The sequence below is a fragment of the Carassius auratus genome, unplaced genomic scaffold (assembly GCF_003368295.1).
Source record: "Carassius auratus strain Wakin unplaced genomic scaffold, ASM336829v1 scaf_tig00035768, whole genome shotgun sequence".
In the NCBI taxonomy this organism is placed as follows: Eukaryota; Metazoa; Chordata; class Actinopteri; order Cypriniformes; family Cyprinidae; genus Carassius; species Carassius auratus.
This window is the reverse complement of record NW_020526261.1, coordinates 19,483-41,960: the sequence shown is the minus strand read 5'-3', so window position 1 is coordinate 41,960 and position 22,478 is coordinate 19,483. Positions and strand designations below refer to the sequence as shown.

At 39.8% G+C, this 22,478-nt stretch overlaps 1 pseudogene; it reads right to left on the bottom strand.

The window, feature by feature from the left end:
• Positions 1–696: 696 nt before the first annotated feature.
• On the bottom strand, positions 697–21,551 carry LOC113082136 (sorting nexin-21-like; annotated as a pseudogene).
• Positions 21,552–22,478: the final 927 nt, after the last annotated feature.

The window sequence follows — 22,478 nt, the reverse complement described above, 5'->3', positions numbered from 1 at the left end:
CATCATAAAGGTAGTTGCTCAGCTGGCACATGTGTTACCCCATTCAGGAGCATGCTATTTTTACTTAATGGCCACTCAGTTCCAGAAGTGTGTGCATTTTTAAAACTCTTGATCTGTAAAAGCCACGTGACTGCGGTAGAGCCATGCAAATACATTTGAAATGTATGCTGCTTAAGTTTGGATGAACTAAGATACTTTATTTGCCACATGATAGTTTGATTTTAATTATGTACAGTTACAGTACGATCATGCCAGACATGGTTTAAACTTTCAAGTCTTTTATGGCAGAGTGTGGGCTGATCTGACTCATTTGGGGAAGTCGTGGCCTACTGGTTAGAGGGTTGGACTCCCAATCGAAGGGTTGTGGGTTCTAGTCTCCGGCCGGCAGGAATTGTGGGTGGGGGTAGTGCATGTACAGTTTTCTCTCCACCTTCAATACCACGACTTAGGTGCCCTTGAGCAAGGCATCGAACCCCCAACTGCTCCCCGGGCGCCGCAGCATAAATGGCTGCCCACTGCTCCGGGTGTGTGCTCACAGTGTGTGTGTGTGTGTTCACTGCTCTGTGTATGTGTGCATTTCGGATGGGTTAAATGCAGAGCACAAATTCTGAGTATGGGTCACCATACTTGGCTGAATGTCACTTCACTTCACTTCACTTCACTTCACTTCACTTTTACCCGAAGAAACCTCAATGGAAACCCCTCCGTTTCTCCATGGAAGCAGTTGCACAGGAAAAAAAGAAGTGGCATTTCCTCTGTGGATGAGGCACATAGAAATATTTGTCAGAAGTCATGCATGTTTGCAGCGCAATAAGATTTCAAGAGAACTGGACCCTCTGTATAGAATATACAAATGGACCGTATGCATGCTTTATCTAGATGTGCTTCTCGAGGAAATCCTGTAGTTTCATGTGACCACTAGATGGGCAAGAGATATTAATGTCTTACTTTAGGGATTCAAATTAGTACAAGCTTACAAGTTTATTCAAGTTAGTATTCAAACTAATACAAGTTAGGACCAGACAAAAAGTAATAAGTAACTAATAAGACTAGTCTAAGCAGTGTATGCAATCAGCCCCTGGAAGCTGAGACTGGTTCTTTAAATATATACATTAAACTAAACGACTAAATAATAATTTACTAAAATAAATAAATAATACAATTCATAGACAGATGGCTCTTGTCTTTGACCCAAACTTACTGAGGAACAGGAAATGAGAGAACGTAACACAATACCTTTTGCATTAGCAAAGTGCAGTACAAATTCTGTACATCTTAGAGTTATGTAAAATAGTTTATTGACCTATTGAAAACACTTTCAGTGCATAACATCATTTGAAATACAAAACCTGAATTAAAACCATTTAATGTAAAGGCCTTTTAGTTTGCCAAAATGCACCTATAAAATGACAATATTTGTGAAATTGGCTTTGTGAAGTGTATATTACTTTGATAATTCAACTATGCCCAACAACAATAAATAAACACATAAATAAATATATTGAAGTTCAATTTTAGTAGGTAACAGAGAGGGGAAAACAGGTATCGGTTTAACCACTTTACAAAATTATCTGAATTTGCATGCAAGGGACAACAATTTGTTAAAAAATATATATCTATATCCATCTCTCTCTCTCTCTCTCTCTGTGTATGTAAATATATGTGTGTTTGTGTGTGTATGTATATATATATAAATATATATATATGTATGTATGTGTGAAGATTGTATAAAAATGTAGGCTCAGATTTTAACATTTAGATTTTTAAAATGAACAACTATAGAGTATTGGTGGAATAATAGTGTTTTCTCTATCTCTGTATTCAAAATCATTCAATAAAAATGCTAGACAAAAAAAAAAAAAAAGGCCTAAAAAGCCGGTTAGAGTTTTTTTTTTTTAACTGGCTAAATAAACTGCTGTGACCATAAGTTTTAAAAGTACTCCAAAAAGCACTGTAACAAAACAAAAATTAAAACTGAGGTTTACACCATCACAAAAACAGATTAATATCTGAAGGCTTTGACAATTTCATTCATAATTTACACCAAAAGAGGAAATTCCCTTCAAATTGCATTCTTCACTGAAATGGAAAATCAGTCCAAGAAAGCGGAGTGTAAACAGCAGTTAAGAGTTTAGACTGCCTCGCTTAATTCTTACCAATGTCCACTAGAGGGAATGAAGGTGGAGAGGTTTCTGTAGCTCAAGGTTACTCAATCTAAAACTGGGCTGCAACTCAGGACAGCTGACAATGAGGAATGAAGTGGTTCAAATAGTTCTGTGTCACACCAAAACCCAGTTCACTATTTTATAGAATACAAAAATAAAGTTCAATCTTTAAACATTAATTAATTCACTAGAGCTATCATGAACTTATAATAAACCATAATTCTTTTTATAGCATTTACTAATCTAGTTGAATGTTATTTTCATATATTACACTATTATTGCTGGCTGAAAGTATTAATTTGTAATGCATTAAAGGAATAGTTCACCCAAATATCAAAACTGAATTACTGTTGGGCCATTCAAGATGAGAGAAATGTAACATTATTTAGCAGTGAATGCGTCCGTCACTATGAGAGTCCAAATCCACATGACTTCAATAAACGTCTTATGAAGCAAAAAGCTGCATGTTTGTAATGTTAAAATACCTTCACAAGACATTAATCGATATACTGGAATTGTGTGGATTATTGTGATGTTTGTATCAGCTGTTTAGACTCTCATTCTGACGGCACCCATTCCCTACAGAGCATCCACCGGTGAACAAGTGATGCTACAGATCAGTTCTGATGAAGAAACAAACTCATCTACATCTCTGATGGCCTGAGGGCGAGTAGAGTATTTTTGAGTATTTATTCCTTTAAGTAATGTAAACAAATTGAATTATATAGTAAAGTGTTACCAAAAAAAATAAAAATAAGGCTATAATATACGCTACTGAAATGTGCCAATGAAATGCATGCGTGTTTCAAAGTGATAGGTGTGTTGTGCATTATAATAGTTTGAATTAATTCCACAGGTTTCCTTAGTAATATCACACATATTTCAGAAACATCCCTCAAAACTGCAAAAAAAATTACTCCTGAATGCTTACGGGACATCTTCACTTTTGCTCTTGGCCCTGACCAGCCCCTCGCTGTCCTCGATGCTCTCTTTGATCAGAAACTCCTTCAGGTTAAGCTGATTCCCGACATCAATCCCCTGCTCCTGGATCTCCCGCAGAAGAGCCTCCCAGCGCCTCTTGTCCTTCGAGATCTTCCAGGACAGCCTGACGTTGGATTGGAGGAGCGGGATGAGCAGAGGGTGCAACTGGTGCTGCTGCAAAGCCTCCTGTGAAGGCGCTAGGTCCTGCAGGGCTCGGTCGCAGTGTTCCTGAGCCTCACTGAGCTGGTCTAGCTCTTGAAAACAGGTGACCAAGGCGGAGAGCGTGAAGAACCAATGAACCCGCTGGAGCTGGTTGAGCTGCAGGAGCTGATGGCATCCTAACTTCTCCTGGAGTCGCAGAGCATTGAGGAGAGAGCCCAGGGCGTCCTGGTAGCGGCCCACTCGCATCAGCATCTGCCCCGCGCGCAGATCCCCCAGGTAGAAGAACTCTAGGAACGTAGGTGTGCTCCGTAGTTCAGGAAGGGAGCGGAGGTGGGTCAGGTACTGCTCGAACGCCCGGCTGCGCTTGGCAATGGTCTCGGCGGCGAAGTTTTTTGCGCAGCTTCTTGCGAGGGAAGAACACGCCATCCATTTCATCTCCGTGACGGCGACGCAAGCGCCTGTGCAGCCGTTCGAAGTCAGTGTAGCGCCGCGTGATGACAGCGGGAGTTCTGTCAAACGTCCCAGAATGGATGACGTGAATCGTGTAGAGCTGATGAGAAAGACCACAAGAGTGAAATCAGAAAAACAAATAACCTGCAACTGTTAGATGGGTGCTTGACATGACGCTTACATTTATATTTGAATTTTTTGTCCAGATGTAATAGTTTATTCAAAAATACATACATTTCACACATGCATTGACCTAAATATACTTTTTTTTTTTTTTTAAACGATGAGCAGGTTTTTAATTTTCTGAATTAAATTGAATTTTTATATTTTTGGGGGGCATGAAGCCTAGATTGTCAGGGTGATACAACTGTCCTGATATCGTAATAATAATAAAAAAAAATGCCTCACATTCACATTTGACGTTTGTTTACCTGAGTGTAAGCCTGATCTGAGACGTACCATCACTCACTCTTGTACTTCCAGTATTGTAACGTGAAGTAAAAATACTTCCGATACAGTCCTCAAGTATTTTTGGGTAATATCTGTGGCTCTTTACTTGAGTTCTTATATTTCAGCTAACTATTACTCTACTACATTTCCTAATTAAAATGTATACTTTTACTCAGATACATTTCCCTAAGTATATTTGTTACTTACTACAAAATAGTCAGAAGAACACAGACTGCAGGAAAGCAGGTTTGAATCATTGGTCTGGCGTTTGCAAGTTAGACTCCTAAAACACCTTTGATCAGGTGCAAAACAAGCCGCAGATTATTTAACTTTTCCACTCAAGTCAAGGCCGATATGCAGCATCCTCTGCAATGATATGGTAAGTGTTGTTGTAATGACGTGCAATCAATTAAAGCAATAAGTGACTTCCATTTTAGACATAATATTGCTTGTTTTTGCTCAATTTTGCCAATGGAAATAGTTCCAAACAAAAATCACAGGACTGTTTTGCATCTCTGAGCAATGGACGGTGTTTATTTACTGAATGAATCAGCTTTTTGAACGAATCGGTTGAATAAATGATTCAGTGATTCACTCAGTAACATTCACTTGCTGTCACCTACAGGTGGTTTTAATTTCACATTTCGACTATTTTTTGTTTTAAATTATTTCAAATATCAGTATTCAACGTTTTATGTTAAAAACAAAACATTAGGCCTATTTATACAACTGTATCTGCAGTTTAAATGCATCAATATCCCCTCTGAGCTTTATTTTTGTTTCTTTTCCATTTACTTGTACTTTTACTTTCAATACTTAAGTACGTTTAAGATAAAAAAAAAAAATTGTACTTAAGTACAATAAATATCACATACTAATATTCCAAACGGTGACTTCAACTTCTACCAAAGTCATTTTCTGGTAAGATAACTGTACTAAATTCAAAAAAAAAAAAATATATATATATATATATAAATAAATAAATAATATATATATATATATATATATATATATATATATATATATATATACATATATATTTACAGATTAAATATAGAGAAAGTTTTAGAGTATTTATACAAAGAGTACAAATTCTTAATTTTCTTACAGATTACAACTTAGATTTTTACAAGACTTGACAAGACCTATTCTTTAGTGTGAACACTTGAATTTGTCCTTTTCCCAAATATGAAATGCTTCTTTGACTGTTGGTATAAAAACTGAAACTTGACCGAAATGGTTCACAGTTGGGGTTAGTGTACTTACCACATACTTGGAATTAGTTTCATGCACAACACTGGCATCAGTCACCTCAAAAATGAGTTTTTCAGGAATGCAACGAGTTCTTGAGCTCCTCCAGTTTTCTTGTAGTTGTCTGGTGATCATGTTTGAGGTTTTTGGGGAAGGCCCTATTGGGCTGGTCTCTATAAACCAAAGACAAGATTAACTGCAACTCTGAAGAATCAAGAGAACGAAAAAGAAGAAGTGAAATCTGCCTAAAAATACATTATTGTAAATTCACAAGAACCATATCAAATATGTTCGGAGTGTGCTTAAAGGAAGAGCTTGCTCCAAACCACATGCTGCTTTTAAAAGAAGTCTTTGCCATTTGTTTGGAAAAGAGTTAATATGGAAAGTTCACAATAACCAAAAACCACTGCTTTTCAGTCTGTTTGGCCACACATCAATTTGAATACACAGAATGGAGAATGTGATTCAAGAACTATAAGGGCTGAGCTCTGATCAATAATAATTGCATACTGTAAAGCTGAAAGTTTGGAGTCAGTAAGACTGTATAAACATTGGTTTAGTGCTTCCCAGCTGCATAAAACATTATTGTAAATGTTATTGTAGAATGATATCTGAAGGATCATGTGACACTGAAGACTGGAGTATAATGATGCTGAAAATTCAGCTTTGATTCACAGGATTTAAACTACTTTTTAAAATATATTAACGCACACAAAAATGCCATTTTAAATTGCACCAATATTGCACAATATTTATGTTTTTACTGTATTTGAATCAAATAAATGCAGTCTTGGTAAGCATAGAAATCTTCTTTAAAAAACATTACAAAATCTAAACTAAACCCTAAACGTTTGACGAATAATATAACTTTTGGAGCAAGTAAATTCATTTTCATTTTTGGGTGAACTATCCCTGTAACAGCTTCTGAACGTGAATCCTGGTCTTCAATTCACCTATACAAATTCATTTCTTCTATTCATCTATATGTAATATAGTCTTCCAGCTTCATAAAACACGCATGTTATTGATGACTACCTGTGCTGCTACATGCATTATCTATGGACTCCCCAAAGAAGTCAGAGTCGCTGTCTGGCCCCGAAGCGTCTCCTGCGTCCTCAGAGTCCAGGACCCCTTCTCCCTCGAAGCACAGGGTTCCTCGGAGTCGTGCTGACACACAGTCTGTATCGTCCTCCAGCTCAGAGCTCTCTGGGAAGTCATCTGCTCCGTGTCCGTCCGTCTCCGGAGGAAGCTCCCCTTCTTTAAACAGCGTACGGCGAAGTCTGTCGAACAGTTTAGAGGCCATCCCAGCTCTCCTCCAACCCTGAAGAGCACAAACAACACATGATCCCAACACACCGATCTGAGAAACATTCCTGAATGCAACAATATGTGTTAAAATCATGATATATCACTTATAGCAGATCCGCAAAAACTACTGACTATCAAATGTGTCTTCCTGAGCTTACAGAGTAAGACAGTATGGAAACACTGAAGCTTCAGACCTCTCGTGAACTTTCACTGAGCTGTGAAACTGATCCGACACAGACATATTTATTATTTATCGATGGGGTTTGATGAAAAGAGCCCAGCAACAGGATAGGATTTCTGCAATTTCCATGGAAGAAGTCTGAGTAAGAGCAGATGCCGTAACTAATATTTATCACCAAAGACTTTTAGTGAGCACGTCAAGCAAAGTTTCATTGACACTTAACGTACAGCAGATTTCAAGCCCAGATTTTAGGTTCTCCTAATAATCCCCATAACCAATCTATGCGGATCATTTTTCATTATTTCCACATGTAAGTTAGAAACTTTTGAAAACATCCCTGAGAGAGAGTGGGAGCGTCTGGGAGTTTTAGCTTTGCTATGTGCTTGCTAATAATAATAACGTCGAGCTGAAGCAGCAGAGCTTTCAAAGATTACGATTAGAAGAAATTAGACATTAATTAAACAAATCCATCACTTAAATCCATCAGATATCTGATAAGAAGCGCTAAAAAGACGCAAACGCAGAGTTAGATCTTAACTCGGCCAACTTTTCTGGCTAACTATGGCTAATCCTTACATTTCAACTCCAAAGGGATGAAGAACTAACATGAACCCCGTGACATCTGATGCACTTACCGAGTTACAGACCTCTAAACCAGATTTGATCAGCTCTTCATGCTGCTGGAGTCTTCCTCATGAGCAATGAAGACACAGCGCGCTGTAAACACGCAGGGATTAATCCTGACCACCAGTGGGCGGACACTCCTGACAACTGATCGACAGGACAAACATTTCAAATGCGCTCTTAACTTTTAACTAAGAATGATTTAGTTTATCACAGAAATCTTTTAAAACGAAATTGTTCCAGTATTTGTTTTTCTTTTAAATAATTTATCTGTCATACATATGACGTAACATTTCACTAAGAGAATGTGCATATTCTGTGCATAATCTACATTGCAGGTCAAAACTACGTATTTTTTTAATTAAAATGCCTATAAAACAGGAAGTCAATTACTCCTAAGTGATTCATTACAATGAAAAAATAAAAAATACATTTTGCAATGTAGAGAAAAATTGTGAAACTGTTCGCAGGTTGGATTACTTTATTTCGTTCAGTTAAACGCCGGTCCGACAGGTGGCGCACTATGGCGCAGAACGCTGCTCGTTTCAGCGCGACGAGCACAGAGGAAGAACACCAGCAGAAAGCATTTAAAGAAGCGATCTTACAGTTTTTCTCATTTGCTAAAACATTAAACCATATTGTCTGAACCAAATGCTCAGTTGCCTGAACCCACTGATTGAATCAATCACTTTTCACCTGTTTAGACCTGGGTTTTTTTTCAGTCTATGACACAATGTTTTTCAAATGTTTTTCAAATTTAACAGCGGATAGTGGTATATCAAAAACATGGGGAAACATCCTCCCTATATTTTACGTACCTCTGTGTGGAAATTCATCAAGATACAACGCGGAGATTGCGTTATTCTTCTGTTGATTATGCGGATCAGCGTCCAGTCAGGTCCACGGGGATTTCATTTTTCAAACACAAACCTCTCAAATATGCAATACTTTTCATTTTCGAAGAGCTGGTTTTGTTCTGTTATGTAAGATAAATGTTTCTGACTGTCAGACGCACAGAGATTTCTGATAAAGCATGTTTTATTAACTTGATTTGATAACATAATTTATAACTAACTATAAAATTAAACGTAATATAATTATGGTAGGTTTGCCTTAAATAAAAGATCGCTGTTTGCATTCATGTGCGTTTTTATCTGTTTATTTGTTTGTGAAAGATATGCAGCATAAATCATTATCTGTCTATGAGCAGCCATGTATATATTGTTATTGTTTTGCATTAATTATCAGATTAAACAGATATTAAAATTAGTCACGTATTTTTTACTGTGTAAAATGATAAAATATGTTGTGAAAATAACGATGAAACAGACTGATGTATATGTACAATTGAGAAATGGATACTTCTGAAGATAAATCGCAGCCCAAGTCTCACGAGGTAAATATTTAATATATAGCCTATATAAAAAAAATAATAATAATGCAAACATTTTCGAGAAATAAGTAGTTTGTACATTTACATATTTGGTAAGATAAAATACATTATATAGCTGTGTATACACACGAGTTCAACTTTCATCTCGTGAACAGTAGTGAACATTAGTGTATTTAATTCATTTACCAGACCCAAACATAGACAAGTTTCAAATCCACTGGCTCAGTTAACATTTGTAGTATAGTGATAATAGCAGTGTATATCTTATTTGCATATGAAGTGATATTATAAATCCTGTAAACATATAGAAGGTAATATTTGGTCTTCTCCAGTTCTCTGCACTGACTTTAAGCACAACCGGAAATATCTACGCACACACTCGCAAGACCGGAAATCCAAGATGGCGGAGATATGCAACTAGCTATGGCAACTAGCCCATTACCTTTTTTTGACATGGTGGGCTTAATGTCCTTGATTTTAGCACTCTTAATATTATTTTTAAAATCAATTGGATTAAACATTGTTTGGCCCAGAGTAAATCCATATGGTTTTATATCCCCAATTTGTTTTTTGAAAAGTGTGGTGGATTACCCTTTTTGCTATCGTGTGACTTCAAATATAGTAAACTTCCCATAAAATTATCTAACTTTCATAAGCAATCCTTAGAAGCATGGAAAATAGCCTTTAAGCATAATTTTTCTCCACATACATGCATCCTATGGAATAACCAATTTGTATTGGCTAAAAACAAGAGTATATTTAAAAAAGATTGGTTTGATAAGGGAATTATATTTATTTCAGACTTATTAAATATTAACGGTGAGATTTATACTTATCAGCAGTTTGTTTCTTTTTCAGGGATTGATTCTTCCTGTAGAGATTATAATTTGGTTGTGAAAAGCATTTCCCCTAAATTGCTGTACCTTGTGAAAGTACATCTCAGGTATAATTCAGCTGTCCGACAAATTCCAAATCTTGTTATTGGAGGTATTAATATTATGGATATTAAGTGTAATAACTCACATATTAGGAAATGTATTAATTGTGATGTCAGCTGTTACCCAAAAGCACTCATAAAGTGGAAACAATCTTTTTTTATACCCTCCACTGAGAAAATATGGTTGGCTACTAATAATTTTTTACTGCCAAATAAGGCAAAGGAAGTACATTTTAAGATACTACATAGGTACTATCCTTGTAACACATTTATTAATAAGTTTAGAAAAGATGTCTCTCCAAAATGTTCTTTTTGTGATTTAGAAAATGAAACACTTACACATTTATTTTGTAACTGTAAATATTCTGAAGACTTTTGGAAATCGGTAACTAGGCTGTTTTTTGATATATTTTATAAAATAATTAAAATAGACGAATCTATGATCCTTTTTTTGAATTGTAATACTGGATCAGATGTAGTTGATAACACTTTGAAGGTGATAATTCTTCTTGGGAAGTTTCATGTTCATAAAGCAAGAATAATGTCCATTACTCCCTCCTTTAATTTTTTTGTAAAGAACTTAAAATATTTTATGACTCATTGATTTCAACTTCCAGGAACAAGAAATGTATAAAAACATCCCTCATATTAAAAAATGTCATTTGTAAATTGTAATTCTTTATTTTATTTTTATTTACTGTCCATGATGTATATCTGTTATATGTATCCCCCTTGGTTTGGTTTGTTTATGTTCTAATTGGTGTTAAGTATTTGTTTGCTTGTTTCTGAAAGAGAAAAAATAAAACAAATTAAAGCTGAAAAAAAAAAAAAAAAACATTTTTTTGACATTATAGTACAGTATGTAAATGTTGACAGTAGAGCCGGGACTTTAACGCGTTCATTGAGATTAATTAATTACACAAAAAATAACGCGTTAACTAAGATTAATTAATTACAGAAAAAAAATCCCGAATTTTTAATAACTTATTTTTGCACCGCGGAACGTTTCTCACTGGATGAGTTTCGGCGGGACCGATTATACTGGAGCACCAACTAGCGTTCGCATATCACCACAGCACATCGAGTCTCAAGTATCACCTCAACGCAAAACATATAACAGCTAGCGTGGACTTTACACTTTATGTTGAACTATGTATTATTTTGTTGGTGCAACAGTTTATGTTGAACTCTTTAATGTTTTGGGCAAGGTTATTGAGAGTTGGACTTAGTATGTTATGGCCTCTGAAGCAACAGAGAGATGTTTTCTAATAGTCAGTGTTTCCAATGTTCTGAATGTAATTGACAGTATTGTGTTTTACTTAAAAAACTCTTTACAGAAGGTTCCAGCACCTATAAGTTTCCTGAATTTCTGAAATGTACTATTTCTAAATTGTTTCTAAATATGCTATTGCTATACTTCATGGCAAAAATTGCACTGGTCTGGCTAGACTCTGTTGAACAAAAATAAACAATATTTTGTTGCTTAAGCTTATGTATTCAGTCATTATTCAATGGTATACTATAAATCCATGTGAAAAAAAATTACTTCTCACTGTTTTCAGGTCAAATATTTATATGCGATTAAAATGCGATTAATTACAAAGCCTCTAATTAATTAGATTAATTTTTTTAATCGAGTCCCGGCCCTAGTTGACAGCAATTACTGTATGACATACTATATACTGTACCACAGTATACTGTAAGTAAATATATGTTTCAGTACATCACTGTACCAATATACTGTAGTATTGTAATGGAGGATCGGTCTAACTGTTTGAAGGCCTAGTATTCCGTGAATATTTTTTGTAACTCCATGTTCTCTTTTTGTAGAATTGAAAGACTGTCACGTGGGGCTGGGAGGACATGTATGTTCTCCCCACACCAAGAGGCCCTAAATGTTGATATGGTCCGTGAGAACAATGCCATTAAACTGAGTGAAATTCTTTAGAAGATCATTGAGGACCATGTAAATTTTGAGGGTATCAACAGTGTCAGTATCTCTACTGTTGATCGTGTCCTCAAGCGCAACAGACTGTGTATGAAACAGCTATACAGAGTGCCCTCAAAGCAAAGATTCCAGTATGTACAGGTTGGCATATATCCAGACACATTCAATGTTGATTACTCTAAGTAGTGATTTACTGTAGTGGCCTAAGTCACTTTTTCCGTATCGCTTCCAAAACTATATCTATTTCTACAGAGTTTTTATTTTCAACTAGATGCAATGGAAAGACCCCATGAATACATCTACATGGATGAAGCTGGGTTTAATCTCACCAAAAGGAGAAGGAGAGGCCGTAATGTGATTGGCCATTGGGCCATTGTTGGTGTTCCTGGGGAGCATGGTGTCAATGTCACATTATGTGCTGCCATCATTAATCATGGGGTTGTCCACCATCATGGCAACCTGGGGCTCTACAACACTCACCAGCTCCTCATTTTCCTCCGTCACATGCGAGATGCTCTGTTAGGGCAGCAGGATGAGCATCACATCTATGTTGTTGTTTGGGAAAATGTGAGTTTCCCTATCATAGGTCACTTCGATGCTGCGGTGACGTCACCACGTATGGGAACACCTCCGGTGTGACGAATGTCTGAAGCCCTATACCATCCCGCCAATCCTATTGGCCAAATGGCGCATAGCACCACCCTACGCATGCGCACGCATGATATACCTGGGTGCAGCACGCCATTTCGCTCAGATTTCATTCCTTCAGGAATAGCGAATCATCTGTGCCCTATCATCTCGCGTTCTCCAGCGATTTTCTTCGAGCAGTGTTAACTCCTCTTTCGCGGACGCGATGAGTCAACGAAAGGTAAGAGCCGTATATGGGTTTATCACAGGGAGGCACTCATGAGAGATTCGTTTGCAGCCTCTCTCATGTTCTCTCTGTGATAGCCTACGGCTATGGTAAAATAAGAAAAGTAATCCGCGCTCTGGAGTCTATTTCTTCAGTCGCCTCGCGTCTAACCCCCACCGTTCGCTTCTGCGGTCGCCGAGGCCCCGCACGAGGTGTTGGTTAGGGGCGATATGTGCGGCTTGACTATGAGTACAGTGATGCACTGGAGTTTCCACTTGCTCGCTCTCCCCTACTCGAGCGCGTTAATCAGAGCAGTTTTGCTTTATACTATGTTGTCTAACCGCAGCTTCTACTCAGAGTAGGCTCTGACCGGCATAAGCGGTTCTCTCCCTCCGAGCGGACAGGAGAAACGCGCTTCCCCTTTCTCAGTGTGCTAATATGTGGCTATCCACGCGGTGGATAAACTACCCTTCTCACGGACCTCCACCAAGAGGTCCGAGGTCCTGGAAGCAGCCTTATCAGCGCATATCACGAACGGCGCGGGTTTTTGCCACGATTAAGTGACATGCTATTATATAGCGATGCCGTTTGACTACCTCTCTAGCCGAACGGATCGCGCCAAACTCCGCCGCGACCTAGTCTCGTCTAGACGTATCGAGTCGTGTCTATTTCGGGAAAAATTTCATTCTCTTATTACGGTTCTTTACGAGAAGCCTCTCGTTCTTCCCCCACGCTCTAACATTGACTGTCTCGCAGCACAAGCACTTCGAGCGTCACTGAACTGAGCTGTTATTTGAGCGCCCCTCAGACACTGCACAATTCAGTCTTCAGAGTTTGAGGGACGGCACAAGAGACTGGCGAATTTGGCCAGTTTATGACGGCTCACTCAGCTGCCGCGTTCTCGCTAGCGGCGTGGCCCTATGTTTATCTTGTTGGTTTAAATCCTGCCGTGGACACGCTTCAGGATTATACACAACGAAACACAGCGAGTTTGACGCATGCATTTCCTTCTATGTTTGCCGGGGTCTGTGCCCTCCACTGAAGAGTGCTGTTGGACTGCTAATGCACATCCAACCCTCTCACTGCAGTCCCCACGCTCTAACATTGACTGTCTCGCAGCACAAGCACTTCGAGCGTCACTGAACTGAGCTGTTATTGGAGCGCCCCCTCAGACACTCTGCACTATTCAGCCTTCAGAGTCTGAGGGACGCCACAAGAGGCTGGAAAATATGGCCAGTTTATGACGGCTCACACAGCTGCCGCGTTCTCGCTAGCGGCGTGGCCTAATGTTTTCTTGTTGTATTAAATCCTGCCGTGAACACGCTTCAGGATTATACACAACGAAACGCAGCGAGTTTGACGCATGCGCTTTACTTCATGTTTGCCAGGGTCTGTGCCCTCCACTAGAGAGTGCTGTTGGACTGCTAATGCACATCCAACCCTTTCACTGCAGTCCCCACGCTCTAACATTGACTGTCTCGCAGCAAAGGCACCTCGAGCATCATTGGATTGAGCTATCATTTGAGCGCCCCCTCAGACACTCTGCACTATTCAGCCTTCAGAGTCTGAGGGACGCCACGAGAGACTGGCGAATATGGCCAGTTATGATGGCTCACACAGCTGCCACGTTCTCGCTAGCGGCGTGGCCTACTGTTATCTTGTTGGATTAAATCCTGCCGTGAACACGCTTCAGGATTATACACAACGAAACGCGGCGAGTTTGACGCTTGTGCTTTCCTTCTATGTTTGCCAGGGTCTGTGCCCTCCACTAGAGAGTGCTGTTGGACTGCTAATGCACATCCAACACTCTCACTGCAGTCCCTACGCTCTGACATTGACTGTCTCGCAGCAAACAGCGCTTCGAGCAGCATTGGATCGGGCTGTGACGCCAGGCATAAATAATAACTAATAATCCCTCGGACACTGCGCAATCCAGCTTTCAGATTTTGAGGGGTGATTCTAGGGTCTTACACAGACGACCCATTTATGACGGCTCGCACAGCCGCCGTTTTAGTTAGCGGCAGAGCCTGATGTTCAATTCGTTGGTCTAATTCCTGCCGTGGACACGTTCAGGATTATACACAACGGGACGCAATAGCTCTTATGCATACACTTCCCCTGTGCACGAATGCCGCAGGCTTTTCCGTGCACGGACATTATGTGTATGACAACGTTGCAGAAAGCGGAAATTTGAGACTGCTAGTATCGTTTTGGGTCGCGTGTAACGCTTGCCCGGCATTTCTCAATGGGTGTTACGCACAATTGTCACGGATACACCAATTCGCTTTTTAGAGGCCCGCCTCTTTCCGCTGAATTCTTTCCACGGTGGTAGACTGATGGTAATAGCAGTGTTGTGACAGGAGATGTCAACTCTGCTGAGCAAAGGGGCTATAGAAGTCGTAGACCCCGTACTTCTCAATGCATGGATGTAGCTCTGGCCCCGTTGCGGCTCCAGGGCGTCCGTCTGTTAACCACTTGGACGATTGACAGCGGCATTCCCCGTAATTTGTCTGGGGTTACTTCACATGCGCCCCTTTTCAGTGGAAAAGTGGGCGGAAAGACGAAATATTTCACCCCGTTGTCTTCCGCATCCGACGATTTCGGTGACACGGAGTTGTGTGATGTCGTTAAAACTATGGATGCCAACCGAGTTTCTCCTACCGGGGTTCGGCTGGGGATTTGAGCTTTCCCAGAGACCGTCACGATGGATGCGTCTTTGACCGGTTGGGGAGCTGTTTGTCAAGGGCTACCAGCCCATGGAGTGTGGACAGCTGCACAACGCAGTTGGTATATAAACCGGTTGGAATTACTGGCAGTTTTCTGGCTCTCCAGTAATTCGCGAATCTGCTGATCGGCCGTCTTGTGCTGCTCAGATCAGACAACACAGCGTTTGTCTCATACCTGAATCATTAGGAAGGATTACGCTCTCGCCCCCTGTGCAGGCTGGCGAGACATGTTCTTCTCTGGTCTCAGAGAAAATTTCTGTCGATCCGAGTTGTTCATGTCCCCGGACGTTTGAACTTCGGAGCGGATATGCTATCCAGACAGGCTCTGGAACAGGGAGAATGGAGATTACACCTCCAGACGGTGAATCTTTTATGGTGGATATTCGGCAAAGCGAAAGTGGATTTATTCGCGTCAAACATGACTACGCATTGCCCGCTATGGTTCTCCCTATGCCCCCCATCGCCCCTGGGCGTGGATGCATTAGCTCACAGCTGGCCCAGGACCAGTCTGTATGCTTTTCCTCCGATTCGTTTGATCCCAGCGGTATTATGCAGAATACGGCGGGACAGAGTGGAACAGCTGCTTCTGGTGGCTCCGCGATGGCACACGCAGCCGTGGTTTGCAGATCTGATCAGTCTGCTAGCGGGCTCTCCGTGGAGATTCCCCTCAGACAGGATTTATTATCACAAGCACAGGGGCTGATTTGGCACCCGAGGCCGGATCTGTGGAAACTGTGGGCGTGGCCACTGAGCGGAGTGCATTAGTATGTCCCGGTCTTTCTGTTGGAACCACTGAGACTATATTGAATTCTAGAGCAGCTTCTACGAGACGCTTATATGCTTTCAAGTGGAGACTGATTACAGCCTGGTGTGGCAATCGTAATGTGGATCCAGTTTACTGCCCAGTGGCTTCAGTGCTGGAGTTCCTCCAGGATTGTTTTTCGGATGGCGTAACACCAGCCACTTTTAAGGTTTACGTGGCAGCCATTTCAGCTTACCACGAATACATAGGCGGTGCCTCTATGAGGCGTCATCCACTAGTTTCTCGTTTCGTACAGCGTGCGCGACGGCTGAGGCCTTTCCGCCCTGTGCGAGTTCCTTCATGGGGTTTATCCATTGTGTTGCTAGGTTTATCAGGGCATCCGTTTGAGCCCTTGGAGCCCGTATCGGATAAATTCTTGACACTGAAGACATTTCTTCTCATGGCTTTATCCTCCCTCAAGAGAGTTGGGGATTTACAGGCTCTTTCTGTTTCACCCTCATGCATGGAATTTGCACCGGGCTCTGTGAAGGTGCTGCTGCGGCCCAGGCCTAACTATGTTCCTAGGTCGCATCTAACCTCTTTCGCTTTCAGTAAGTGTTCCTGGAAGCTTTTTCACCTGCTGAGGCTGGATCAAGAGATCTAAGTCTTTGCCCTGTGAGAGCTTTAAAGACTTACAGTCTTGTTCAAAATAATAGCAGTACAATGTGACTAACCAGAATAATCAAGGTTTTTAGTATATTTTTTATTGCTACGTGGCAAACAAGTTACCAGTAGGTTCAGTAGATTGTCAGAAAACAAACAAGACCCAGCATTCATGATATGCACGCTCTTAAGGCTGTGCAATTGGGCAATTAGTTGAAAGGGGTGTGTTCAAAAAAATAGCAGTGTCTACCTTTGACTGTACAAACTCAAAACTATTTTGTACAGACATTTTTTTTTCTGGGATTTAGCAATCCTGTGAATCACTAAACTAATATTTAGTTGTATGACCACAGTTTTTTAAAACTGCTTGACATCTGTGTGGCATGGAGTCAACCAACTTGTGGCACCTCTCAGCTGTTATTCCACTCCATGATTCTTTAACAACATTCCACAATTCATTCACATTTCTTGGTTTTGCTTCAGAAACAGCATTTTTGATATCACCCCACAAGTTCTCAATTGGATTAAGGTCTGGAGATTGGGCTGGCCACTCCATAACATTAATTTTGTTGGTTTGGAACCAAGACTTTGCCCGTTTACTAGTGTGTTTTGGGTCATTGCCTTGTTGAAACAACCATTTCAAGGGCATGTCCTCTTCAGCATAGGGCAACATGACCTCTTCAAGTATTTTAACATATGCAAACTGATCCATGATCCCTGGTATGTGATAAATAGGCCCAACACCATAGTAGGAGAAAAATGCCCATATCATGATGCTTGCACCTCCATGCTTCACTGTCTTCACTGTGTACTGTGGCTTGAATTCAGAGTTTGGGGGTCGTCTCACAAACTGCCTGTGGCCCTTGGACCCAAAAAGAACAATTTTACTCTCATCAGTCCACAAAATGTTCCTCCATTTCTCTTTAGGCCAGTTGATGTGTTCTTTGGCAAATTGTAACCTCTTCTGCACATGCCTTTTTTTTAACAGAGGGACTTTGCGGGGGATTCTTGAAAATAGATTAGCTTCACACAGACGTCTTCTAACTGTCACAGTACTTACAGGTAACTCCAGACTGTCTTTGATCATCCTGGAGGTGATCATTGGCTGAGCCTTTGCCATTCTGGTTATTCTTCTATCCATTTTGATGGTTGTCTTCCGTTTTCTTCCACGTCTCTCTGGTTTTGCTCTCCATTTTAAGGCATTGGAGATCATTTTAGCTCAACAGCCTATCATTTTTTGCACCTCTTTATAGGTTTTCCCCTCTCTAATCAACTTTTTAATCAAAGTACGCTGTTCTTCTGAACAATGTCTTGAACGACCCATTTTCCTCAGCTTTCAAATGCATGTTCAACAAGTGTTGGCTTCATCCTTAAATAGGGGCCACCTGATTCACACCTGTTTCTTCACAAAATTGATGACATCAGTGATTGAATGCCACACTGCTATTTTTTTGAACACACCCCTTTCAACTAATTCAACTAATTGCCCAATTGCACAGCCTTAAGAGCGTGCATATCATGAATGCTGGGTCTCATTTGTTTTCTGAGAATCTACTGAACCTACTGGTAACTTGTTTGCCACGTAGCAATAAAAAAATATACGAAAAACCTTGATTATTCTGGTTAGTCACATTGTACTGCTATTATTTTGAACAAGACTGTATGTGGATCGTACAGCCCCTTGGCATGAATCTGACCAGCTGTTTGTCTGTTTTGGACATAAAAGTAAGGGCCATGCGGTTACAAAGCAGCGCATGTCCCATTGGCTGGTGGAGGCAATTTCTTTGGCCTATGAGGCGCGCGGACTCGCTTCGCCCTTAGGAATTGAGGCTCATTCCACTTGAGCTGTGGCTTCTTCTCAAGCTTTTCTCAGTGGATCTTCTATGGATGATATCTGTGCTGCGGCAGGATGGTCCTCACCGAGCATTTTTATCAAGTCCTACAGTCTGGATGTGAGGTTGGCTCCTGGCTCCCGGGTTCTCTCCGCTTGAGCAGATGCTTCCTCGGATCTCAGTTATCAGGTACGTCAGGCGTTTTGGTATATCGTTCCCATACGTGGTGACGTCACCGCAGCATCGAAGTGACCTATGATAGGGAACATCTCGGTTACGTATGTAACCTTGGTTCCCTGAATAGGGAACGAGATGCTGCGGTTCTGGCCGTTCCGTACCTTGATAATTTCTTCATCTTCAGTCATGAAATCTGAGCGAAATGGCGCGCTGCACCCAGGTATATCATGCGTGCGCATGCGTAGGGTGGTGCTATGCGCCATTTGGCCAATAGGATTGGCGGGATGGTATAGGGCTTCAGACATTCGTCACACCGGAGGTGTTCCCATACGTGGTGACGTCACCGCAGCATCCCGTTCCCTATTCAGGGAACCAAGGTTACATACGTAACCGAGATGTTTCACAAAGCCCTCCAGGTTAGAGAGTGGTTCAATATGAACCAAGTTTTTATCAGTCTTTGCCTTCCACCGTACTCCTTTCCTAAACCCCAGTGAGGATTTCTTCTCCTCATGGCGGTGGAAGGTATATGTACGCCAACCTTACACCAGGGTAAATCTCCTGCAAGCCATGGGACTTGCCTGTGGTGATATAGGTGTGGAGGCATGCCAAGCCTGGATACGCATGCCAGGGGTTTTTCCCCCCGTTGCCTGGCCAGACAAAATGTGGTCTGTGATGTGGATGAAGTCCTGTGGCCTGACCCAGTATGGAGACATGATGCTGTGGCTGAGTAATGCTCTTATTTGCATATTTTTGTACTTTATTTGGGCTTATTGTACACAAGTGGCAAACACATAATATTTCTGTTTTGTCTTTTTGTACAAGTGCTAAATGCACAGGTTTTTTTTTTTTTTTTTTGCATTGCAACATGTATTTAGCCTACAGTTAACAATAAACATTTATTTCTCCAGCTTCATGTCCTGAACCTTGTTTTTATTTTTCTACTTAGTGTTTAGTGACTGTTCAGTAGTGTTTTTTTTGATTGACTCTGGGCACGATTTGACAACATAGTTGTTTTGAGCACAGATTGAACTGTTTTGAGGTGAAAGTTTGGTTTTTGCAAGAAGAGTCTGAGGTTTTGTTAATGTAGCTTGAAAATTGGGTTTTGTGTTCACAGTTTAGAGAAAAGGAGAGCAGCTTTCAAGAAATGTGTCTTAGCAATTGAGAAAAACTGTAACAGTCCTCATATTTGGGTCTGTGCAATGTAATGGCATTCAAAAAGCCGTTAAACACACGGAAAGTAGAGAAAATCCCTTTCAAGTGACTCAAAGTAAGATTTCACATCTTAAATTAAAGTTTAATTCTTAATTTAAGTTGATTTGTTTATAAACACTCATATATACAGTGGGGCTCGAAAGTTTGGGCACCCTTTGCAGAATCTTTGAAAATGCGAGTAATTAAAAAAAAAGAGAGAGATCATACTAAATGCATGTTATATTTTATTTTATTTAGTACTGTCCAAAATAAGATATTGTACATAAAAGATATTGACATTTAGTCCACAAGACAAAAAAAAAAAAAAAATTTAAATAACCCCACTCAAAAGTTTGGGAACCCTTGGTTCTTAATACTGTGTTCTGTCACCTGATGATCCTCGACTGTCTTTCTGTTTTGTGATGGTTGTGCATGAGTCCCTTGTTTGTTCAGAACAGTTAAACTGAGCAGCGTTCTTCAGAAAAATCTTTAAGGTCCTGCAGATTCTTAAGTTTTCCAGCATCTTTGCATATTTGAACCCTTTCCAGCAGTGACTTTATGATTTTGAGATGCATCTTATCACACTGAGGACAATGGAGGGACTAAAACACAACTATTTAAGAAGATTCAAACATTCACTGATGCTCCAGAAGGAAACAAGATGCATTAAGAACTGGGGGGTGAAAGCTTTTGAACACGATGGCCAAATTTGTCTTATTTTGTTGAAATATAATTTTTTTCTCCCATTTAGTTCTGCCCATCGTAAGCATCATAAGATACTTGTATGTTTCCCGGTGCACAAATTAAGTACAATTTACCTTGATCTTCAAATTCCAAAAGTTTTCAACCCGCAGCTCATAATGCATCTTGTTTCCTTATGGAGCATTTTTTTTGTCTTGTGGACTAAATGTTAATATCTTTTATGTACAATATCTTTCTCGGGACAGTACTAAATAAAAAATAACATGCATTTAGTATGATCTCTCTTATTTTTTGAAAATTGCTCATATTTTCACAGATTCTGCAAGGGGTGCCCAAACTTTCGAGCCCCACTGTATATAACATAATAAAAATAAGTTGTTGCTTGTATAATGTAAACTGCAGTATGACTCACTTGTTTTTACATAATTTTCTATAAAGTATTCATTACCTCTTGTGAAAGCACTTGTGCTAATGCTGGTCTTGTAAAGCTGAATATTTAAATTAATATATATATTTAAATGTTTAAATATTTCCTCACCGTGACACATAGTTCGGAATTGACATCGGAGTAAACCAACACAACTTGCTTTAAAAATGAAACACTGTGGAAAGTAAAGTAATTTATGAATTTGACATTGACATTATTACGCCTGAATAATTGTTTGGACTACTAACGGCTAAAAGTAATGAAATATCTGCATCTGTTACTTAAAGGGAAAGTTCACCCCAAAAATCAAAATGATGTCATTAATGACTCACCCTCATGTTGTTTCAAACCCGTAAGACCTCCGTTCATCTTCAAAACACAGTTTAAGATATTTTAGATTTAGTCCGAGAGCTCTCAGTCCCTCCATTGAAGATGTGTGTACAGTATATTGTCCATGTCCATAAAAGTAAGAAAAACATTATCAAAGTAGTCCATGTGACATCAGAGGATCAGTTAGAATATTTTTGAAGCATCGAAAATACATTTTGTTACATTTACTCACCCGCATGTCGTTCCAAACACATATGACTGTTTCATCTACAGAACACAACATTTTGCCAAATGCCTGTACAATAAAAAAAAAAAAAATGACCAGGGTTGTCAAGATCCAAAAATGGCAGTAAAGAGTTAGAGAAAGTGCAGTGTTTATTTTGAGGTGACCTCTCCATTTAAAGGAATAGTTCAGCCAAAAATGACTATTTGCTGAAAATGTACACACCCTTTAAAGGGTTAGTTCTCACAAATATAAAAATTATGTAATTAATGACTCACCCTGACTTAATGACTTCAAACCCGTGAGACCTCAGTTTATCTTGGGAAAACAGTTTAAGATATTTTAGATTTAGTCCGAGAGCTCTCAGTCCCTCCATTGAAGCTGTGTGTACTGTATACTGTCCATGTCCAGAAAGGTAAGAAAAACATCATCAAAGTAGTCCATGTGACATCAGAGGGTCAGTTAGAATTTTTTGAAGCATCGAAAATACATTTTGGTCCAAAAATAGCAAAAAATATGACTTTATTCTGCATTGTCTTCTCTTCTTTGTCTGTTGTGTGATAGTTTAAAACAAAGCAGTTTGTCTTATCTGGTTCACAAACAAATCATTCGATGTAACCGGATCTTTTGAACCAGTTCACCAAATCGAACTGAATCGTTTTAAACGGTTCGCATCTCCAATACGCATTAATCCAAAAATGACTTAAGCTGTTAACTTGTTTAATGTGGCTGACACTCACTCTGAGTTAAAACAAACCAATA